The sequence below is a fragment of the Pseudophryne corroboree genome, chromosome 8, assembly GCF_028390025.1.
Source record: "Pseudophryne corroboree isolate aPseCor3 chromosome 8, aPseCor3.hap2, whole genome shotgun sequence".
Taxonomy (NCBI): Eukaryota; Metazoa; Chordata; class Amphibia; order Anura; family Myobatrachidae; genus Pseudophryne; species Pseudophryne corroboree.
The window spans coordinates 489,337,453-489,359,235 of record NC_086451.1 but is presented as its reverse complement, the minus strand read 5'-3'; the positions used below and the strand labels follow the sequence as shown (position 1 = coordinate 489,359,235).

Here is a 21,783-nt window from a genome sequence, read left to right as displayed (position 1 = left end):
TCTGGATGTAACCTCGTACGCCGATTGCTGACAAGGTGAGCGGCGGCACTAAACACTCTTTCGGAGTACACACTTGTGGGAGGGCAACTTAGGTAGAATAAAGCCAGTTTGTGCAATGGCCTCCAAATTGCCTCTTTTTCCTGCACAGTATGGACTGTGTGACGTGCCTACTTGGATGCGGTCACTCATATAATCCTCCACCATTCTTTCAATGGGGAGAGAATCATATGCAGTGACAGTAGACGACATGTCCGTAATCGTTGTCAGGTCCTTCAGTCCGGACCAGATGTCAGCATCAGCAGTCGCTCCAGACTGCCCTGCATCACCGCCAGCGGGTGGGCTCGGAATTCTGAGCCTTTTCCTCGCACCCCCAGTTGCGGGAGAATGTGAAGGAGGAGATGTTGTTGACAGGTCGCGTTCCGCTTGACTTGACAATTTACTCACCAGCAGGTGTTTGAACCCCAGCAGACTTGTGTCTGCCGGAAAGAGAGATCCAAGGTAGGCTTTAAATCTAGGATCGAGCACGGTGGCCAAAATGTAGTGCTCTGATTTCAACAGATTGACCACCCGTGAATCCTTGCTAAGCGAATTAAGGGCTCCATCCACAAGTCCCACATGCCTAGCGGAATCGCTCCGTGTTAGCTCCTCCTTCAATGTCTCCAGCTTCTTCTGCAAAAGCCTGATGAGGGGAATGACCTGACTCAGGCTGGCAGTGTCTGAACTGACTTCACGTGTGGCAAGTTCAAAGGGCATCAGAACCTTGCACAACGTTGAAATCATTCTCCACTGCGCTTGAGACAGGTGCATCCCACCTCCTATATCGTGCTCAATTGTATAGGCTTGAATGGCCTTTTGCTGCTCCTCCAACCTCTGAAGCATATACAGGGTTGAATTCCACCTCGTTACCACTTCTTGCTTCAGATGATGGCAGGGCAGGTTCAGTAGTTTTTGGTGGTGCTCCAGTTTTCTGTACGTGGTGCCTGTACGCCGAAAGTGTCCCGCAATTCTTCTGGCCACCGACAGCATCTCTTGCACGCCCCTGTCGTTTTTTAAAAAATTCTGCACCACCAAATTCAAGGTATGTGCAAAACATGGGACGTGCTGGAATTGGCCCAGATTTAATGCACACACAATATTGCTGGCGTTGTCCGATGCCACAAATCCACAGGAGAGTCCAATTGGGGTAAGCCATTCCGCGATGATCTTCCTCAGTTGCCGTAAGAGGTTTTCAGCTGTGTGCGTATTCTGGAAACCGGTGATACAAAGCGTAGCCTGCCTAGGAAAGAGTTGGCGTTTGCGAGATGCTGCTACTGGTGCCGCCGCTGCTGTTCTTGCGGCGGGAGTCCATACATCTACCCAGTGGGCTGTCACAGTCATATAGTCCTGACCCTGCCCTGCTCCACTTGTCCACATGTCCGTGGTTAAGTGGACATTGGGTACAACTGCATTTTTTAGGACACTGGTGAGTCTTTTTCTGACGTCCGTGTACATTCTCGGTATCGCCTGCCTAGAGAAGTGGAACCTAGATGGTATTTGGTAACGGGGGCACACTACCTCAAGAAATTGTCTAGTTCCCTGTGAACTAACGGCGGATACCGGACGCACGTCTAACACCAACATAGTTGTCAAGGCCTCAGTTATCCGCTTTGCAACAGGATGACTGCTGTGATATTTCATCTTCCTCGCAAAGGACTGTTGGACAGTCAATTGCTTGGTGGAAGTAGTAAAAGTGTGCTTACGACTTCCCTTCTGGGATGACCATCGACTCCCAGCAGCAACAACAGCAGCGCCAGCAGCAGTAGGCGTTACACGCAAGGATGCATCGGAGGAATCCCAGGCAGGAGAGGACTCGTCAGAATTGCCAGTGACATTGCCTGCAGGACTATTGGCATTCCTGGGGAAGGAGGAAATTGACACTGAGGGAGTTGGTGGGGTGGTTTGCGTGAGCTTGGTTACAAGAGGAAGGGATTTACTGGTCAGTGGACTGCTTCCGCTGTCACCCAAAGTTTTTGAACTTGTCACTGACTTATTATGAATGCGCTGCAGGTGACGTATAAGGGAGGATGTTCCGAGGTGGTTAACGTCCTTACCCCTACTTATTACAGCTTGACAAAGGGAACACACGGCTTGACACCTGTTGTCCGCATTTCTGGTGAAATACTTCCACACCGAAGAGCTGATTTTTTTGGTATTTTCACCAGGCATGTCAACGGCCATATTCCTACCACGGACAACAGGTGTCTCCCCGGGTGCCTGACTTAAACAAACCACCTCACCATCAGAATCCTCCTGGTCAATTTCCTCCCCAGCGCCAGCAACACCCATATCCTCCTCATCCTGGTGTACTTCAACACTGACATCTTCAATCTGACTATCAGGAACTGGACTGCGGGTGCTCCTTCCATCACTTGCAGGGGGCGTGCAAATGGTGGAAGGCGCATGCTCTTCACGTCCAGTGTTGGGAAGGTCAGGCATCGCAACCGACACAATTGGAGTCGGACTCTCCTTGTGGATTTGGGATTTCGAAGAACGCACAGTTCTTTGCGGTGCTACTGCTTTTGCCAGCTTTAGTCTTTTCATTTTTCTAGCGAGAGGCTGAGTGCTTCCATCCTCATGTGAAGCTGAACCACTAGCCATGAACATAGGCCAGGGCCTCAGCCGTTCCTTGCCACTCCGTGTGGTAAATGGCATATTGGCAAGTTTACGCTTCTCCTCCGACAATTTTATTTTAGGTTTTGGAGTCCTTTTTTTACTGATATTTGGTGTTTTGGATTTGACATGCTCTGTACTATGACATTGGGCATCGGCCTTGGCAGACGACGTTGCTGGCATTTCATCGTCTCGGCCATGACTAGTGGCAGCAGCTTCAGCACGAGGTGGAAGTGGATCTTGATCTTTCCCTAATTTTGGAACCTCAACATTTTTGTTCTCCATATTTTAATAGGCACAACTAAAAGGCACCTCAGGTAAACAATAGAGATGGATGGATTGGATACTAGTATACAATTATGGACGGGCTGCCGAGTGCCGACACAGAGGTAGCCACAGCCGTGAACTACCGCACTGTACTGTGTCTGCTGCTAATATATAGACTGGTTGATAAAGAGATAGTATACTCGTAACTAGTATGTATGTATAAAGAAAGAAAAAAAAACCACGGTTAGGTGGTATATACAATTATGGACGGGCTGCCGAGTGCCGACACAGAGGTAGCCACAGCCGTGAACTACCGCACTGTACTGTGTCTGCTGCTAATATATAGACTGGTTGATAAAGAGATAGTATACTCGTAACTAGTATGTATGTATAAAGAAAGAAAAAAAACCACGGTTAGGTGGTATATACAATTATGGACGGGCTGCCGAGTGCCGACACAGAGGTAGCCACAGCCGTGAACTACCGCACTGTACTGTGTCTGCTGCTAATATATAGACTGGTTGATAAAGAGATAGTATACTCGTAACTAGTATGTATGTATAAAGAAAGAAAAAAAAACCACGGTTAGGTGGTATATACAATTATGGACGGGCTGCCGAGTGCCGACACAGAGGTAGCCACAGCCGTGAACTACCGCACTGTACTGTGTCTGCTGCTAATATATAGACTGGTTGATAAAGAGATAGTATACTCGTAACTAGTATGTATGTATAAAGAAAGAAAAAAAACCACGGTTAGGTGGTATATACAATTATGGACGGGCTGCCGAGTGCCGACACAGAGGTAGCCACAGCCGTGAACTACCGCACTGTACTGTGTCTGCTGCTAATATATAGACTGGTTGATAAAGAGATAGTATACTCGTAACTAGTATGTATGTATAAAGAAAGAAAAAAAAAACACGGTTAGGTGGTATATACAATTATGGACGGGCTGCCGAGTGCCGACACAGAGGTAGCCACAGCCGTGAACTACCGCACTGTACTGTGTCTGCTGCTAATATATAGACTGGTTGATAAAGAGATAGTATACTCGTAACTAGTATGTATGTATAAAGAAAGAAAAAAAAAACACGGTTAGGTGGTATATACAATTATGGACGGGCTGCCGAGTGCCGACACAGAGGTAGCCACAGCCGTGAACTACCGCACTGTACTGTGTCTGCTGCTAATATAGACTGGTTGATAAAGAGATAGTATACTCGTAACTAGTATGTATGTATAAAGAAAGAAAAAAAAACCACGGTTAGGTGGTATATACAATTATGGACGGGCTGCCGAGTGCCGACACAGAGGTAGCCACAGCCGTGAACTACCGCACTGTACTGTGTCTGCTGCTAATATAGACTGGTTGATAAAGAGATAGTATACTCGTAACTAGTATGACTATAAAGAAAGAAAAAAAAACCACGGTTAGGTGGTATATACAATTATGGACGGGCTGCCGAGTGCCGACACAGAGGTAGCCACAGCCGTGAACTACCGCACTGTACTGTGTCTGCTGCTAATATATAGACTGGTTGATAAAGAGATAGTATACTCGTAACTAGTATGTATGTATAAAGAAAGAAAAAAAAACCACGGTTAGGTGGTATATACAATTATGGACGGGCTGCCGAGTGCCGACACAGAGGTAGCCACAGCCGTGAACTACCGCACTGTACTGTGTCTGCTGCTAATATATAGACTGGTTGATAAAGAGATAGTATACTCGTAACTAGTATGTATGTATAAAGAAAGAAAAAAAAACCACGGTTAGGTGGTATATACAATTATGGACGGGCTGCCGAGTGCCGACACAGAGGTAGCCACAGCCGTGAACTACCGCACTGTACTGTGTCTGCTGCTAATATAGACTGGTTGATAAAGAGATAGTATACTCGTAACTAGTATGTATGTATAAAGAAAGAAAAAAAAACCACGGTTAGGTGGTATATACAATTATGGACGGGCTGCCGAGTGCCGACACAGAGGTAGCCACAGCCGTGAACTACCGCACTGTACTGTGTCTGCTGCTAATATAGACTGGTTGATAAAGAGATAGTATACTCGTAACTAGTATGTATGTATAAAGAAAGAAAAAAAAACCACGGTTAGGTGGTATATACAATTATGGACGGGCTGCCGAGTGCCGACACAGAGGTAGCCACAGCCGTGAACTACCGCACTGTACTGTGTCTGCTGCTAATATAGACTGGTTGATAAAGAGATAGTATACTCGTAACTAGTATGACTATAAAGAAAGAAAAAAAAACCACGGTTAGGTGGTATATACAATTATGGACGGGCTGCCGAGTGCCGACACAGAGGTAGCCACAGCCGTGAACTACCGCACTGTACTGTGTCTGCTGCTAATATAGACTGGTTGATAAAGAGATAGTATACTACTAATATTATATATACTGGTGGTCAGGTCACTGGTCACTAGTCACACTGGCAGTGGCACTCCTGCAGCAAAAGTGTGCACTGTTTAATTTTAATATAATATTATGTACTCCTGGCTCCTGCTATAACCTATAACTGGCACTGCAGTGCTCCCCAGTCTCCCCCACAATTATAAGCTGTGTGAGCTGAGCACAGTCAGATATATATATACATTGATGCAGCACACTGGGCTGAGCAGTGCACACAGATATGGTATGTGACTGAGTCACTGTGTGTATCGTTTTTTTCAGGCAGAGAACGGATATATTAAATAAAACAAACAACTGCACTGTCTGGTGGTCACTGTGGTCGTCAGTCACTAAACTCTGCACTCTCTTCTACAGTATCACAGCCTCAGGTCAATCTCTCTCTCTCTCTCTCAACCCTAATCTAAATGGAGAGGACGCCAGCCACGTCCTCTCCCTATCAATCTCAATGCACGTGTGAAAATGGCGGCGACGCGCGGCTCCTTATATAGAATCCGAGTCTCGCGAGAATCCGACAGCGTCATGATGACGTTCGGGCGCGCTCGGGTTAACCGAGCAAGGCGGGAGGATCCGAGTCTGCTCGGACCCGTGAAAAAAACATGAAGTTCGTGCGGGTTCGGATTCCGAGGAACCGAACCCGCTCATCTCTATGCAGAACCTCTGGGAACATGGAGGTGATAGTACAGGGCCCCAGTGACTGGTCATGCTGATGCAGAACCTCTGGGAACATAGAGGTGATAGTACAGGGCCCCAGTGACCGGTCGTGCTGATGCAGAATCTCTGGGAACATGGAGGTGATAGTACAGGGCCCCAGTGACTGGTCATGCTGATGCAGAACCTCTGGGAACATGGAGGTGATAGTACAGGGCCCCAGTGACTGGTCATGCTGATGCAGAACCTCTGGGAACATAGAGGTGATAGTACAGGGCCCCAGTGACCGGTCGTGCTGATGCAGAACCTCTGGGAACATGGAGGTGATAGTACAGGGCCCCAGTGACTGGTCATGCTGATGCAGAACCTCTGGGAACATGGAGGTGATAGTACAGGGCCCCAGTGACTGGTCGTGCTGATGCAGAACCTCTGGGAACATGGAGGTGATAGTACAGGGCCCCAGTGACTGGTCATGCTGATGCAGAACCTCTGGGAACATGGAGGTGATAGTACAGGGCCCCAGTGACCGGTCATGCTGATGCAGAACATCTGGGAACATGGAGGTGATAGTACAGGGCCCCAGTGACCGGTCGTGCTGATGCAGAATCTCTGGGAACATGGAGGTGATAGTACAGGGCCCCAGTGACCGGTCGTGCTGATGCAGAATCTCTGGGAACATGGAGGTGATAGTACAGGGCCCCAGTGACCGGTCGTGCTGATGCAGAACGTCTGGGAACATGGGGGTGATAGTACAGGGCCCCAGTGACCGGTCGTGCTGATGCAGAATCTCTGGGAACATGGAGGTGATAGTACAGGGCCCCAGTGACCGGTCGTGCTGATGCAGAATCTCTGGGAACATGGAGGTGATAGTACAGGGCCCCAGTGACCGGTCGTGCTGATGCAGAACCTCTGGGAACATGGGGGTGATAGTACATAGAGATGAGCGGGTTCGGTTTCTCTGAATCCGAACCCGCACGAACTTCATGTTTTTTTTCACGGGTCCGAGCGACTCGGATCTTCCCGCCTTGCTCGGTTAACCCGAGCGCGCCCGAACGTCATCATGACGCTGTCGGATTCTCGCGAGGCTCGGATTCTATCGCGAGACTCGGATTCTATATAAGGAGCCGCGCGTCGCCGCCATTTTCACACGTGCATTGAGATTGATAGGGAGAGGACGTGGCTGGCGTCCTCTCCGTTTAGAATAGATTAGAGAGACACTTGATTTACTAATTTTGGGGAGCATTAGGAGTACTCAGTACAGTGCAGAGTTTTGCTGATAGTGACCAGTGACCACCAGTTTTATTTATAATCCGTTCTCTGCCTGAAAAAAGCGATACACAGCACACAGTGACTCAGTCACATACCATATCTGTGTGCACTGCTCAGGCTCAGGCCAGTGTGCTGCATCATCTATTATCTATATATAATATTATATATATCTGATTATCTGTCTGACTGCTCAGCTCACACAGCTTATAATTGTGGGGGAGACTGGGGAGCACTACTGCAGTGCCAGTTATAGGTTATAGCAGGAGCCAGGAGTACATAATATATTATATAGTGAGTGACCACCAGACACACAGTGCAGTTTATTTAATATATCCGTTCTCTGCCTGAAAAAAGCGATACACACAGTGACTCAGTCAGTCACATACCATATCTGTGTGCACTGCTCAGGCTCAGGCCAGTGTGCTGCATCATCTATTATCTATATATAATATTATATATATCTGTCTGACTGCTCAGCTCACACAGCTTATAATTGTGGGGGAGACTGGGGAGCACTACTGCAGTGCCAGTTATAGGTTATAGCAGGAGCCAGGAGTACATAATATATTATATAGTGAGTGACCACCAGACACACAGTGCAGTTTATTTAATATATCCGTTCTCTGCCTGAAAAAAGCGATACACACAGTGACTCAGTCAGTCACATACCATATCTGTGTGCACTGCTCAGGCTCAGGCCAGTGTGCTGCATCATCTATTATCTATATATAATATTATATATATCTGTCTGACTGCTCAGCTCACACAGCTTATAATTGTGGGGGAGACTGGGGAGCACTACTGCAGTGCCAGTTATAGGTTATAGCAGGAGCCAGGAGTACATAATATATTATATAGTGAGTGACCACCAGACACACAGTGCAGTTTATTTAATATATTCGTTCTCTGCCTGAAAAAAGCGATACACACAGTGACTCAGTCAGTCACATACCATATCTGTGTGCACTGCTCAGGCTCAGGCCAGTGTGCTGCATCATCTATATATATTATATATCTGTCTGACTGCTCAGCTCACACAGCTTATAATTGTGGGGGAGACTGGGGAGCACTACTGCAGTGCCAGTTATAGGTTATAGCAGGAGCCAGGAGTACATAATATTATATTAAAACAGTGCACACTTTTGCTGCAGGAGTGCCACTGCCAGTGTGACTAGTGACCAGTGACCTGACCACCAGTATATATAATATTAGTAGTATACTATCTCTTTATCAACCAGTCTATATTAGCAGCAGACACAGTACAGTGCGGTAGTTCACGGCTGTGGCTACCTCTGTGTCGGCACTCGGCAGCCCGTCCATAATTGTATATACCACCTAACCGTGGTTTTTTTTTCTTTCTTTATACATACATACTAGTTACGAGTATACTATCTCTTTATCAACCAGTCTATATTAGCAGCAGACACAGTACAGTGCGGTAGTTCACGGCTGTGGCTACCTCTGTGTCGGCACTCGGCAGCCCGTCCATAATTGTATATACCACCTAACCGTGTTTTTTTTTTCTTTCTTTATACATACATACTAGTTACGAGTATACTATCTCTTTATCAACCAGTCTATATATTAGCAGCAGACACAGTACAGTGCGGTAGTTCACGGCTGTGGCTACCTCTGTGTCGGCACTCGGCAGCCCGTCCATAATTGTATATACCACCTAACCGTGGTTTTTTTTTCTTTCTTTATACATACATACTAGTTACGAGTATACTATCTCTTTATCAACCAGTCTATATATTAGCAGCAGACACAGTACAGTGCGGTAGTTCACGGCTGTGGCTACCTCTGTGTCGGCACTCGGCAGCCCGTCCATAATTGTATATACCACCTAACCGTGGTTTTTTTTTCTTTCTTTATACATACATACTAGTTACGAGTATACTATCTCTTTATCAACCAGTCTATATATTAGCAGCAGACACAGTACAGTGCGGTAGTTCACGGCTGTGGCTACCTCTGTGTCGGCACTCGGCAGCCCGTCCATAATTGTATATACCACCTAACCGTGGTTTTTTTTTCTTTCTTTATACATACATACTAGTTACGAGTATACTATCTCTTTATCAACCAGTCTATATATTAGCAGCAGACACAGTACAGTGCGGTAGTTCACGGCTGTGGTTACCTCTGTGTCGGCACTCGGCAGCCCGTCCATAATTGTATATACCACCTAACCGTGGTTTTTTTTTCTTTCTTTATACATACATACTAGTTACGAGTATACTATCTCTTTATCAACCAGTCTATATATTAGCAGCAGACACAGTACAGTGCGGTAGTTCACGGCTGTGGCTACCTCTGTGTCGGCACTCGGCAGCCCGTCCATAATTGTATATACCACCTAACCGTGGTTTTTTTTTCTTTCTTTATACATACATACTAGTTACGAGTATACTATCTCTTTATCAACCAGTCTATATATTAGCAGCAGACACAGTACAGTGCGGTAGTTCACGGCTGTGGCTACCTCTGTGTCGGCACTCGGCAGCCCGTCCATAATTGTATATACCACCTAACCGTGGTTTTTTTTTCTTTCTTTATACATACATACTAGTTACGAGTATACTATCTCTTTATCAACCAGTCTATATATTAGCAGCAGACACAGTACAGTGCGGTAGTTCACGGCTGTGGCTACCTCTGTGTCGGCACTCGGCAGCCCGTCCATAATTGTATATACCACCTAACCGTGGTTTTTTTTTCTTTCTTTATACATACATACTAGTTACGAGTATACTATCTCTTTATCAACCAGTCTATATATTAGCAGCAGACACAGTACAGTGCGGTAGTTCACGGCTGTGGCTACCTCTGTGTCGGCACTCGGCAGCCCGTCCATAATTGTATATACCACCTAACCGTGGTTTTTTTTTCTTTCTTTATACATACATACTAGTTACGAGTATACTATCTCTTTATCAACCAGTCTATATATTAGCAGCAGACACAGTACAGTGCGGTAGTTCACGGCTGTGGCTACCTCTGTGTCGGCACTCGGCAGCCCGTCCATAATTGTATATACCACCTAACCGTGGTTTTTTTTTCTTTCTTTATACATACATACTAGTTACGAGTATACTATCTCTTTATCAACCAGTCTATATATTAGCAGCAGACACAGTACACTGCGGTAGTTCACGGCTGTGGCTACCTCTGTGTCGGCACTCGGCAGCCCGTCCATAATTGTATATACCACCTAACCGTGGTTTTTTTTTCTTTCTTTATACATACATACTAGTTACGAGTATACTATCTCTTTATCAACCAGTCTATATATTAGCAGCAGACACAGTACAGTGCGGTAGTTCACGGCTGTGGCTACCTCTGTGTCGGCACTCGGCAGCCCGTCCATAATTGTATATACCACCTAACCGTGGTTTTTTTTTCTTTCTTTATACATACATACTAGTTACGAGTATACTATCTCTTTATCAACCAGTCTATATATTAGCAGCAGACACAGTACAGTGCGGTAGTTCACGGCTGTGGCTACCTCTGTGTCGGCACTCGGCAGCCCGTCCATAATTGTATATACCACCTAACCGTGGTTTTTTTTTCTTTCTTTATACATACATACTAGTTACGAGTATACTATCTCTTTATCAACCAGTCTATATATTAGCAGCAGACACAGTACAGTGCGGTAGTTCACGGCTGTGGCTACCTCTGTGTCGGCACTCGGCAGCCCGTCCATAATTGTATATACCACCTAACCGTGGTTTTTTTTTCTTTCTTTATACATACATACTAGTTACGAGTATACTATCTCTTTATCAACCAGTCTATATATTAGCAGCAGACACAGTACAGTGCGGTAGTTCACGGCTGTGGCTACCTCTGTGTCGGCACTCGGCAGCCCGTCCATAATTGTATATACCACCTAACCGTGGTTTTTTTTTCTTTCTTTATACATACATACTAGTTACGAGTATACTATCTCTTTATCAACCAGTCTATATATTAGCAGCAGACACAGTACAGTGCGGTAGTTCACGGCTGTGGCTACCTCTGTGTCGGCACTCGGCAGCCCGTCCATAATTGTATATACCACCTAACCGTGGTTTTTTTTTCTTTCTTTATACATACATACTAGTTACGAGTATACTATCTCTTTATCAACCAGTCTATATATTAGCAGCAGACACAGTACAGTGCGGTAGTTCACGGCTGTGGCTACCTCTGTGTCGGCACTCGGCAGCCCGTCCATAATTGTATACTAGTATCCAATCCATCCATCTCCATTGTTTACCTGAGGTGCCTTTTAGTTGTGCCTATTAAAATATGGAGAACAAAAATGTTGAGGTTCCAAAATTAGGGAAAGATCAAGATCCACTTCCACCTCGTGCTGAAGCTGCTGCCACTAGTCATGGCCGAGACGATGAAATGCCAGCAACGTCGTCTGCCAAGGCCGATGCCCAATGGCATAGTACAGAGCATGTCAAAACCAAAACACCAAATATCAGTAAAAAAAGGACTCCAAAACCTAAAATAAAATTGTCGGAGGAGAAGCGTAAACTTGCCAATATGCCATTTACCACACGGAGTGGCAAGGAACGGCTGAGGCCCTGGCCTATGTTCATGGCTAGTGGTTCAGCTTCACATGAGGATGGAAGCACTCAGCCTCTCGCTAGAAAACTGAAAAGACTCAAGCTGGCAAAAGCACCGCAAAGAACTGTGCATTCTTCGAAATCCCAAATCCACAAGGAGAGTCCAGTTGTGTCGGTTGCGATGCCTGACCTTCCCAACACTGGACGTGAAGAGCATGCGCCTTCCACCATTTGCACGCCCCCTGCAAGTGCTGGAAGGAGCACCCGCAGTCCAGTTCCTGATAGTCAGATTGAAGATGTCAGTGTTGAAGTACACCAGGATGAGGAGGATATGGGTGTTGCTGGCGCTGGGGAGGAAATTGACCAGGAGGATTCTGATGGTGAGGTGGTTTGTTTAAGTCAGGCACCCGGGGAGACACCTGTTGTCCGTGGGAGGAATATGGCCGTTGACATGCCAGGTGAAAATACCAAAAAAATCAGCTCTTCGGTGTGGAGGTATTTCACCAGAAATGCGGACAACAGGTGTCAAGCCGTGTGTTCCCTTTGTCAAGCTGTAATAAGTAGGGGTAAGGACGTTAACCACCTCGGAACATCCTCCCTTATACGTCACCTGCAGCGCATTCATAATAAGTCAGTGACAAGTTCAAAAACTTTGGGTGACAGCGGAAGCAGTCCACTGACCAGTAAATCCCTTCCTCTTGTAACCAAGCTCACGCAAACCACCCCACCAACTCCCTCAGTGTCAATTTCCTCCTTCCCCAGGAATGCCAATAGTCCTGCAGGCCATGTCACTGGCAATTCTGACGAGTCCTCTCCTGCCTGGGATTCCTCCGATGCATCCTTGCGTGTAACGCCTACTGCTGCTGGCGCTGCTGTTGTTGCCGCTGGGAGTCGATGGTCATCCCAGAGGGGAAGTCGTAAGCCCACTTGTACTACTTCCAGTAAGCAATTGACTGTTCAACAGTCCTTTGCGAGGAAGATGAAATATCACAGCAGTCATCCTACTGCAAAGCGGATAACTGAGTCCTTGACAACTATGTTGGTGTTAGACGTGCGTCCGGTATCCGCCGTTAGTTCACAGGGAACTAGACAATTTATTGAGGCAGTGTGCCCCCGTTACCAAATACCATCTAGGTTCCACTTCTGTAGGCAGGCGATACCGAGAATGTACACGGACGTCAGAAAAAGACTCACCAGTGTCCTAAAAAATGCAGTTGTACCCAATGTCCACTTAACCACGGACATGTGGACAAGTGGAGCAGGGCAGGGTCAGGACTATATGACTGTGACAGCCCACTGGGTAGATGTATGGACTCCCGCCGCAAGAACAGCAGCGGCGGCACCAGTAGCAGCATCTCGCAAACGCCAACTCTTTCCTAGGCAGGCTACGCTTTGTATCACCGCTTTCCAGAATACGCACACAGCTGAAAACCTCTTACGGCAACTGAGGAAGATCATCGCGGAATGGCTTACCCCAATTGGACTCTCCTGTGAATTTGTGGCATCGGACAACGCCAGCAATATTGTGTGTGCATTAAATATGGGCAAATTCCAGCACGTCCCATGTTTTGCACATACCTTGAATTTGGTGGTGCAGAATTTTTTAAAAAACGACAGGGGCGTGCAAGAGATGCTGTCGGTGGCCAGAAAAATTGCGGGACACTTTCGGCGTACAGGCACCACGTACAGAAGACTGGAGCGCCACCAAAAACTACTGAACCTGCCCTGCCATCATCTGAAGCAAGAAGTGGTAACGAGGTGGAATTCAACCCTCTATATGCTTCAGAGGTTGGAGGAGCAGCAAAAGGCCATTCAAGCCTATACAATTGAGCACGATATAGTAGGTGGAATGCACCTGTCTCAAGTGCAGTGGAGAATGATTTCAACGTTGTGCAAGGTTCTGATGCCCTTTGAACTTGCCACACGTGAAGTCAGTTCAGACACTGCCAGCCTGAGTCAGGTCATTCCCCTCATCAGGCTTTTGCAGAAGAAGCTGGAGGCATTGAAGAAGGAGCTAAAAGGGAGCGATTCCGCTAGGCATGTGGGACTTGTGGATGCAGCCCTTAATTCGCTTAACAAGGATTCACGGGTGGTCAATCTGTTGAAATCAGAGCACTACATTTTGGCCACCGTGCTCGATCCTAGATTTAAAGCCTACCTTGGATCTCTCTTTCCGGCAGACACAGGTCTGCTGGGGTTGAAAGACCTGCTGGTGACAAAATTGTCAAGTCAAGCGGAACGCGACCTGTCAACATCTCCTCCTTCACATTCTCCCGCAACTGGGGGTGCGAGGAAAAGGCTCAGAATTCCGAGCCCACCCGCTGGCGGTGATGCAGGGCAGTCTGGAGCGACTGCTGATGCTGACATCTGGTCCGGACTGAAGGACCTGACAACGATTACGGACATGTCGTCTACTGTCACTGCATATGATTCTCTCAACATTGATAGAATGGTGGAGGATTATATGAGTGACCGCATCCAAGTAGGCACGTCACACAGTCCGTACTTATACTGGCAGGAAAAAGAGGCAATTTGGAGGCCCTTGCACAAACTGGCTTTATTCTACCTAAGTTGCCCTCCCACAAGTGTGTACTCCGAAAGAGTGTTTAGTGCCGCCGCTCACCTTGTCAGCAATCGGCGTACGAGGTTACATCCAGAAAATGTGGAGAAGATGATGTTCATTAAAATGAATTATAATCAATTCCTCCGCGGAGACATTGACCAGCAGCAATTGCCTCCACAAAGTACACAGGGAGCTGAGATGGTGGATTCCAGTGGGGACGAATTGATAATCTGTGAGGAGGGGGATGTACACGGTGATATATCGGAGGGTGAAGATGAGGTGGACATCTTGCCTCTGTAGAGCCAGTTTGTGCAAGGAGAGATTAATTGCTTCTTTTTTGGGGGGGGGTCCAAACCAACCCGTCATATCAGTCACAGTCGTGTGGCAGACCCTGTCACTGAAATGATGGGTTGGTTAAAGTGTGCATGTCCTGTTTATACAACATAAGGGTGGGTGGGAGGGCCCAAGGACAATTCCATCTTGCACCTCTTTTTTCTTTTCTTTTTCTTTGCATCATGTGCTGATTGGGGAGGGTTTTTTGGAAGGGACATCCTGCGTGACACTGCAGTGCCACTCCTAGATGGGCCCGGTGTTTGTGTCGGCCACTAGGGTCGCTAATCTTACTCACACAGTCAGCTACCTCATTGCGCCTCTTTTTTTCTTTGCGTCATGTGCTGTTTGGGGAGGGTTTTTTGGAAGGGACATCCTGCGTGACACTGCAGTGCCACTCCTAGATGGGCCCGGTGTTTGTGACGGCCACTAGGGTCGCTAATCTTACTCACACAGCTACCTCATTGCGCCTCTTTTTTTCTTTGCGTCATGTGCTGTTTGGGGAGGGTTTTTTGGAAGGGACATCCTGCGTGACACTGCAGTGCCACTCCTAGATGGGCCCGGTGTTTGTGTCGGCCACTAGGGTCGCTAATCTTACTCACACAGTCAGCTACCTCATTGCGCCTCTTTTTTTCTTTGCGTCATGTGCTGTTTGGGGAGGGTTTTTTGGAAGGGACATCCTGCGTGACACTGCAGTGCCACTCCTAGATGGGCCCGGTGTTTGTGTCAGCCACTAGGGTCGCTAATCTTACTCACACAGCTACCTCATTGCGCCTCTTTATTTCTTTGCGTCATGTGCTGTTTGGGGAGGGTTTTTTGGAAGGGACATCCTGCGTGACACTGCAGTGCCACTCCTAGATGGGCCCGGTGTTTGTGTCGGCCACTAGGGTCGCTAATCTTACTCACACAGCTACCTCATTGCGCCTCTTTTTTTCTTTGCGTCATGTGCTGTTTGGGGAGGGTTTTTTGGAAGGGACATCCTGCGTGACACTGCAGTGCCACTCCTAGATGGGCCCGGTGTTTGTGTCGGCCACTAGGGTCGCTAATCTTACTCACACAGCTACCTCATTGCGCCTCTTTTTTTCTTTGCGTCATGTGCTGTTTGGGGAGGGTTTTTTGGAAGGGACATCCTGCGTGACACTGCAGTGCCACTCCTAGATGGGCCCGGTGTTTGTGTCGGCCACTAGGGTCGCTTATCTTACTCACACAGCGACCTCGGTGCAAATTTTAGGACTAAAAATAATATTGTGAGGTGTGAGGTATTCAGAATAGACTGAAAATGAGTGTAAATTATGGTTTTTGAGGTTAATAATACTTTGGGATCAAAATGACCCCCAAATTCTATGATTTAAGCTGTTTTTTAGTGTTTTTTGAAAAAAACACCCGAATCCAAAACACACCCGAATCCGACAAAAAAAATTCGGTGAGGTTTTGCCAAAACGCGTTCGAACCCAAAACACGGCCGCGGAACCGAACCCAAAACCAAAACACAAAACCCGAAAAATTTCAGGCGCTCATTAGTACAGGGCCGCAGTGACCGGTCGTGCTGATGCAGAATCTCTGGGAACATGGAGGTGATAGTACAGGGCCCCAGTGACCGGTCGTGCTGATGCAGAATCTCTGGGAACATGGAGGTGATAGTACAGGGCCCCAGTGACCGGTCGTGCTGATGCAGAACGTCTGGGAACATGGAGGTGATAGTACAGGGCCCCAGTGACCGGTCGTGCTAATGCAGAACCTCTGGGAACATGGAGGTGATAGTACAGGGCCCCAGTGTCTGGTCGTGCTGATGCAGAATCTCTGGGAACATGGGGGTGATAGTACAGGGCCCCAGTGACCGGTCGTGCTGATGCGGAACCTCTGGGAACATGGGGGTGATAGTACAGGGCCCCAGTGACTGGTCGTGCTGATGCAGAACCTCTGGGAACATGGAGGTGATAGTACAGGGCCCCAGTGACTGGTCATGCTGATGCAGAACCTCTGGGAACATGGAGGTGATAGTACAGGGCCCCAGTGACCGGTCATGCTGATGCAGAACCTCTGGGAACATGGAGGTGATAGTACAGGGCCCCAGTGACCGGTCGTGCTGATGCGGAACCTCTGGGAACATGGGGGTGATAGTACAGGGCCCCAGTGACTGGTCGTGCTGATGCAGAACCTCTGGGAACATGGAGGTGATAGTACAGGGCCCCAGTGACTGGTCATGCTGATGCAGAACCTCTGGGAACATGGAGGTGATAGTACAGGGCCCCAGTGACCGGTCGTGCTGATGCAGAATCTCTGGGAACATGGAGGTGATAGTACAGGGCCCCAGTGACCGGTCGTGCTGATGCAGAATCTCTGGGAACATGGAGGTGATAGTACAGGGCCCCAGTGACCGGTCGTGCTGATGCAGAACGTCTGGGAACATGGAGGTGATAGTACAGGGCCCCAGTGACCGGTCGTGCTAATGCAGAACCTCTGGGAACATGGAGGTGATAGTACAGGGCCCCAGTGTCTGGTCGTGCTGATGCAGAATCTCTGGGAACATGGGGGTGATAGTACAGGGCCCCAGTGACCGGTCGTGCTGATGCGGAACCTCTGGGAACATGGAGGTGATAGTACAGGGCCCCAGTGACTGGTCGTGCTGATGCAGAACCTCTGGGAACATGGAGGTGATAGTACAGGGCCCCAGTGACTGGTCATGCTGATGCAGAACCTCTGGGAACATGGAGGTGATAGTACAGGGCCCCAGTGACCGGTCATGCTGATGCAGAACCTCTGGGAACATGGAGGTGATAGTACAGGGCCCCAGTGACCGGTCGTGCTGATGCGGAACCTCTGGGAACATGGGGGTGATAGTACAGGGCCCCAGTGACTGGTCGTGCTGATGCAGAACCTCTGGGAACATGGAGGTGATAGTACAGGGCCCCAGTGACTGGTCTTGCTGATGCAGAACCTCTGGGAACATGGAGGTGATAGTACAGGGCCCCAGTGACCGGTCATGCTGATGCAGAACCTCTGGGAACATGGAGGTGATAGTACAGGGCCCCAGTGACCGGTCGTGCTGATGCAGAACCTCTGGGAACATGGGGGTGATAGTACAGGGCCCCAGTGACCGGTCGTGCTGATGCGGAACCTCTGGGAACATGGAGGTGATAGTACAGGGCCCCAGTGACTGGTCGTGCTGATGCGGAACCTCTGGGAACATGGAGGTGATAGTACAGGGCCCCAGTGACCGGTCGTGCTGATGCGGAACCTCTGGGAACATGGAGGTGATAGTACAGGGCCCCAGTGACTGGTCGTGCTGATGCGGAACCTCTGGGAACATGGAGGTGATAGTACAGGGCTCCAGTGACTGGTCGTGCTGATGCAGAACCTCTGGGAACATGGAGGTGATAGTACAGGGCCCCAGTGACCGGTCGTGCTGATGCAGAACCTCTGGGAACATGGAGGTGATAGTACAGGGCCCCAGTGACTGGTCGTGCTGATGCAGAATCTCTGGGAACATGGTGGTGATAGTACAGGGCTCCAGTGACCGGTCGTGCTGATGCAGAACCTCTGGGAACATAGAGGTGATAGTACAGGGCCCCAGTGACTGGTCGTGCTGATGCAGAACCTCTGGGAACATGGAGGTGATAGTACAGGGCCCCAGTGACCGGTCGTGCTGATGCAGAACCTCTGGGAACATGGAGGTGATAGTACAGGGCCCCAGTGACTGGTCGTGCTGATGCAGAATCTCTGGGAACATGGAGGTGATAGTACAGGGCCCCAGTGACCGGTCGTGCTGATGCGGAACCTCTGGGAATATGGGGGTGATAGTACAGGGCCCCAGTGACCGGTCGTGCTGATGCGGAACCTCTGGGAACATGGAGGTGATAGTACAGGGCCCCAGTGACCGGTCGTGCTGATGCAGAACCTCTGGGAACATGGAGGTGATAGTACAGGGCTCCAGTGACCGGTCGTGCTGATGCAGAACCTCTGGGAACATGGGGATGATAGTACAGGGCCCCAGTGACTGGTCGTGCTGATGCTGAATCTCTGGGAACATGGGGGTGATAGTACAGGGCCCCAGTGACCGGTCATGCTGATGCAGAACCTCTGGGAACATGGAGGTGATAGTACAGGGCCCCAGTGACCGGTCGTGCTGATGCAGAACCTCTGGGAACATGGAGGTGATAGTACAGGGCTCCAGTGACTGGTCGTACTGATGCAGAACCTCTGGGAACATGGAGGTGATAGTACAGGGCCCCAGTGACTGGTCGTGCTGATGCAGAACCTCTGGGAACATGGAGGTGATAGTACAGGGCTCCAGTGACTGGTCGTGCTGATGCGGAACCTCAGGGAACATGGAGGTGATAGTACAGGGCCCCATTGACTAGTCGTGCTGATGCGGAACCTCTGGGAACATGGAGGTGATAGTACAGGGCTCCAGTGACTGGTCGTGCTGATGCAGAACCTCTGGGAACATGGAGGTGATAGTACAGGGCCCCAGTGACTGGTCGTGCTGATGCAGAATCTCTGGGAACATGGTGGTGATAGTACAGGGCTCCAGTGACCGGTCGTGCTGATGCAGAACCTCTGGGAACATAGAGGTGATAGTACAGGGCCCCAGTGACTGGTCGTGCTGATGCAGAACCTCTGGGAACATGGAGGTGATAGTACAGGGCCCCAGTGACCGGTCGTGCTGATGCAGAACCTCTGGGAACATGGAGGTGATAGTACAGGGCCCCAGTGACCGGTCGTGCTGGTGCAGAACCTCTGGGAACATGGAGGTGATAGTACAGGGCCCCAGTGACCGGTCGTGCTGATGCAGAACCTCTGGGAACATGGAGGTGATAGTACAGGGCCCCAGTGACCGGTCGTGCTGGTTCAGAACCTCTTGGAACATGGAGGTGATAGTACAGGGCCCCAGTGACCGGTCGTGCTGGTGCAGAACCTCTGGGAACATGGAGGTGATAGTACAGGGCTCCAGTGACTGGTCGTGCTGATGCAGAACCTCTGGGAACATGGAGGTGATAGTACAGGGCCCCAGTGACCTGTCGTGCTGATGCAGAACCTCTGGAAACATGGAGGTGATAGTACAGGGCCACAGTGACCGGTCGTGCTGGTGCAGAACCTCTGGGAACATGGAGGTGATAGTACAGGGCCCCAGTGACTGGTCGTGCTGATGCAGAACCTCTGGGAACATGGAGGTGATAGTACAGGGCCCCAGTGACTGGTCATGCTGATGCAGAACCTCTGGGAACATGGAGGTGATAGTACAGGGCCCCAGTGACCGGTCATGCTGATGCAGAACCTCTGGGAACATGGAGGTGATAGTACAGGGCCCCAGTGACCGGTCGTGCTGATGCAGAACCTCTGGGAACATGGGGGTGATAGTACAGGGCCCCAGTGACCGGTCGTGCTGATGCGGAACCTCTGGGAACATGGGGGTGATAGTACAGGGCCCCAGTGACCGGTCGTGCTGATGCGGAACCTCTGGGAACATGGAGGTGATAGTACAGGGCCCCAGTGACCGGTCGTGCTGATGCAGAACCTCTGGGAACATGGAGGTGATAGTACAGGGCCCCAGTGACTGGTCGTGCTGATGCAGAATCTCTGGGAACATGGTGGTGATAGTACAGGGCTCCAGTGGCCGGTCGTGCTGATGCAGAACCTCTGGGAACATGGAGGTGATAGTACAGGGCCCCAGTGACTGGTCGTGCTGATGCAGAACCTCTGGGAACATGGGGGTGATAGTACAGGGCCCCAGTGACCGGTCGTGCTGATGCAGAACCTCTGGGAACATGGAGGTGATAGTACAGGGCCCCAGTGACTGGTCGTGCTGATTCAGAACCTCTGGGAACATGGAGGTGATAGTACAGGGCCCCAGTGACTGGTCGTGCTGATGCAGAACCCAGTGACCGGTCGTGCTGATGCAGAACCTCTGGGAACATGGAGGTGATAGTACAGGGCCCCAGTGACCGGTCGTGCTGGTGCAGAACCTCTGGGAACATGGAGGTGATAGTACAGGGCCCCAGTGACCGGTCGTCCTGGTGCAGAACCTCTGGGAACATGGAGGTGATAGTACAGGGCTCCAGTGACTGGTCGTGCTGATGCAGAACCTCTGGGAACATGGAGGTGATAGTACAGGGCCCCAGTGACCTGTCGTGCTGATGCAGAACCTCTGGGAACATGGAGGTGATAGTACAGGGTCCCAGTGACCGGTCGTGCTGGTGCAGAACCTCTGGGAACATGGAGGTGATAGTACAGGGCCCCAGTGACCGGTCGTGCTGGTGCAGAACCTCTGGGAACATGGAGGTGATAGTACAGGGCCCCAGTGACCGGTCGTGCTGATGCGGAACCTCTGGGAACATGGAGGTGATAATACAGGGCCCCAGTGACTGGTCGTGCTGATGCGGAACCTCTGGGAACATGGAGGTGATAGTACAGGGCCCCAGTGACCGGTCGTGCTGATGCAGAACCTCTGGGAACATGGAGGTGATAGTACAGGGCCCCAGTGACCGGTCGTGCTGATGCAGAACCTCTGGGAACATGGAGGTGATAGTACAGGGCCCCAGTGACCGGTCGTGCTGATGCAGAATTTCTGGGAACATGGAGGTGATAGTACAGGGCCCCAGTGACCGGTCGTGCTGATGCAGAACCTCTGGGAACATGGAGGTGATAGTATAGGGCCCCAGTGACCGGTCGTGCTGGTGCAGAACCTCTGGGAACATGGAGGTGATAGTACAGGGCCCCAGTGACCGGTCGTGCTGATGCAGAACCTCTCTCTAGGTGGTGGTTGGTTACAGATGTATGTAAGATCCCTGAACAGGGTTTCCTCTTCTCATAAATGGCTGCCAGCACTATATGTGACTGAGCCACTAGATACACAATGACTTATATGAAAGAGGTTCCTGTAACGATGACAGATATAAAGGTATAAGCTGATGATGTCATATACAGACACTACAGGAAGTCTGCTGCGCGTAGGAGAATACATTCCCCCATAATTATGTCGTCAGCAGCAGCTCCTAGATGTGGGTGTATGGGTCCCATACATGTGTGGCCTTATTGTATTTGCTATATATCGGCCT

General features: G+C 49.5%; 1 protein-coding gene across 1 annotated transcript in view; it reads left to right on the top strand.

Annotated features, from left to right (window-relative positions):
* LOC134949690 (uncharacterized) overlaps nucleotides 1–21,783 on the top strand; it is a 181,469-nt gene that overhangs the window by 158,299 nt on the left and 1,387 nt on the right. The gene's annotated exons all lie outside the window — the stretch shown is intronic.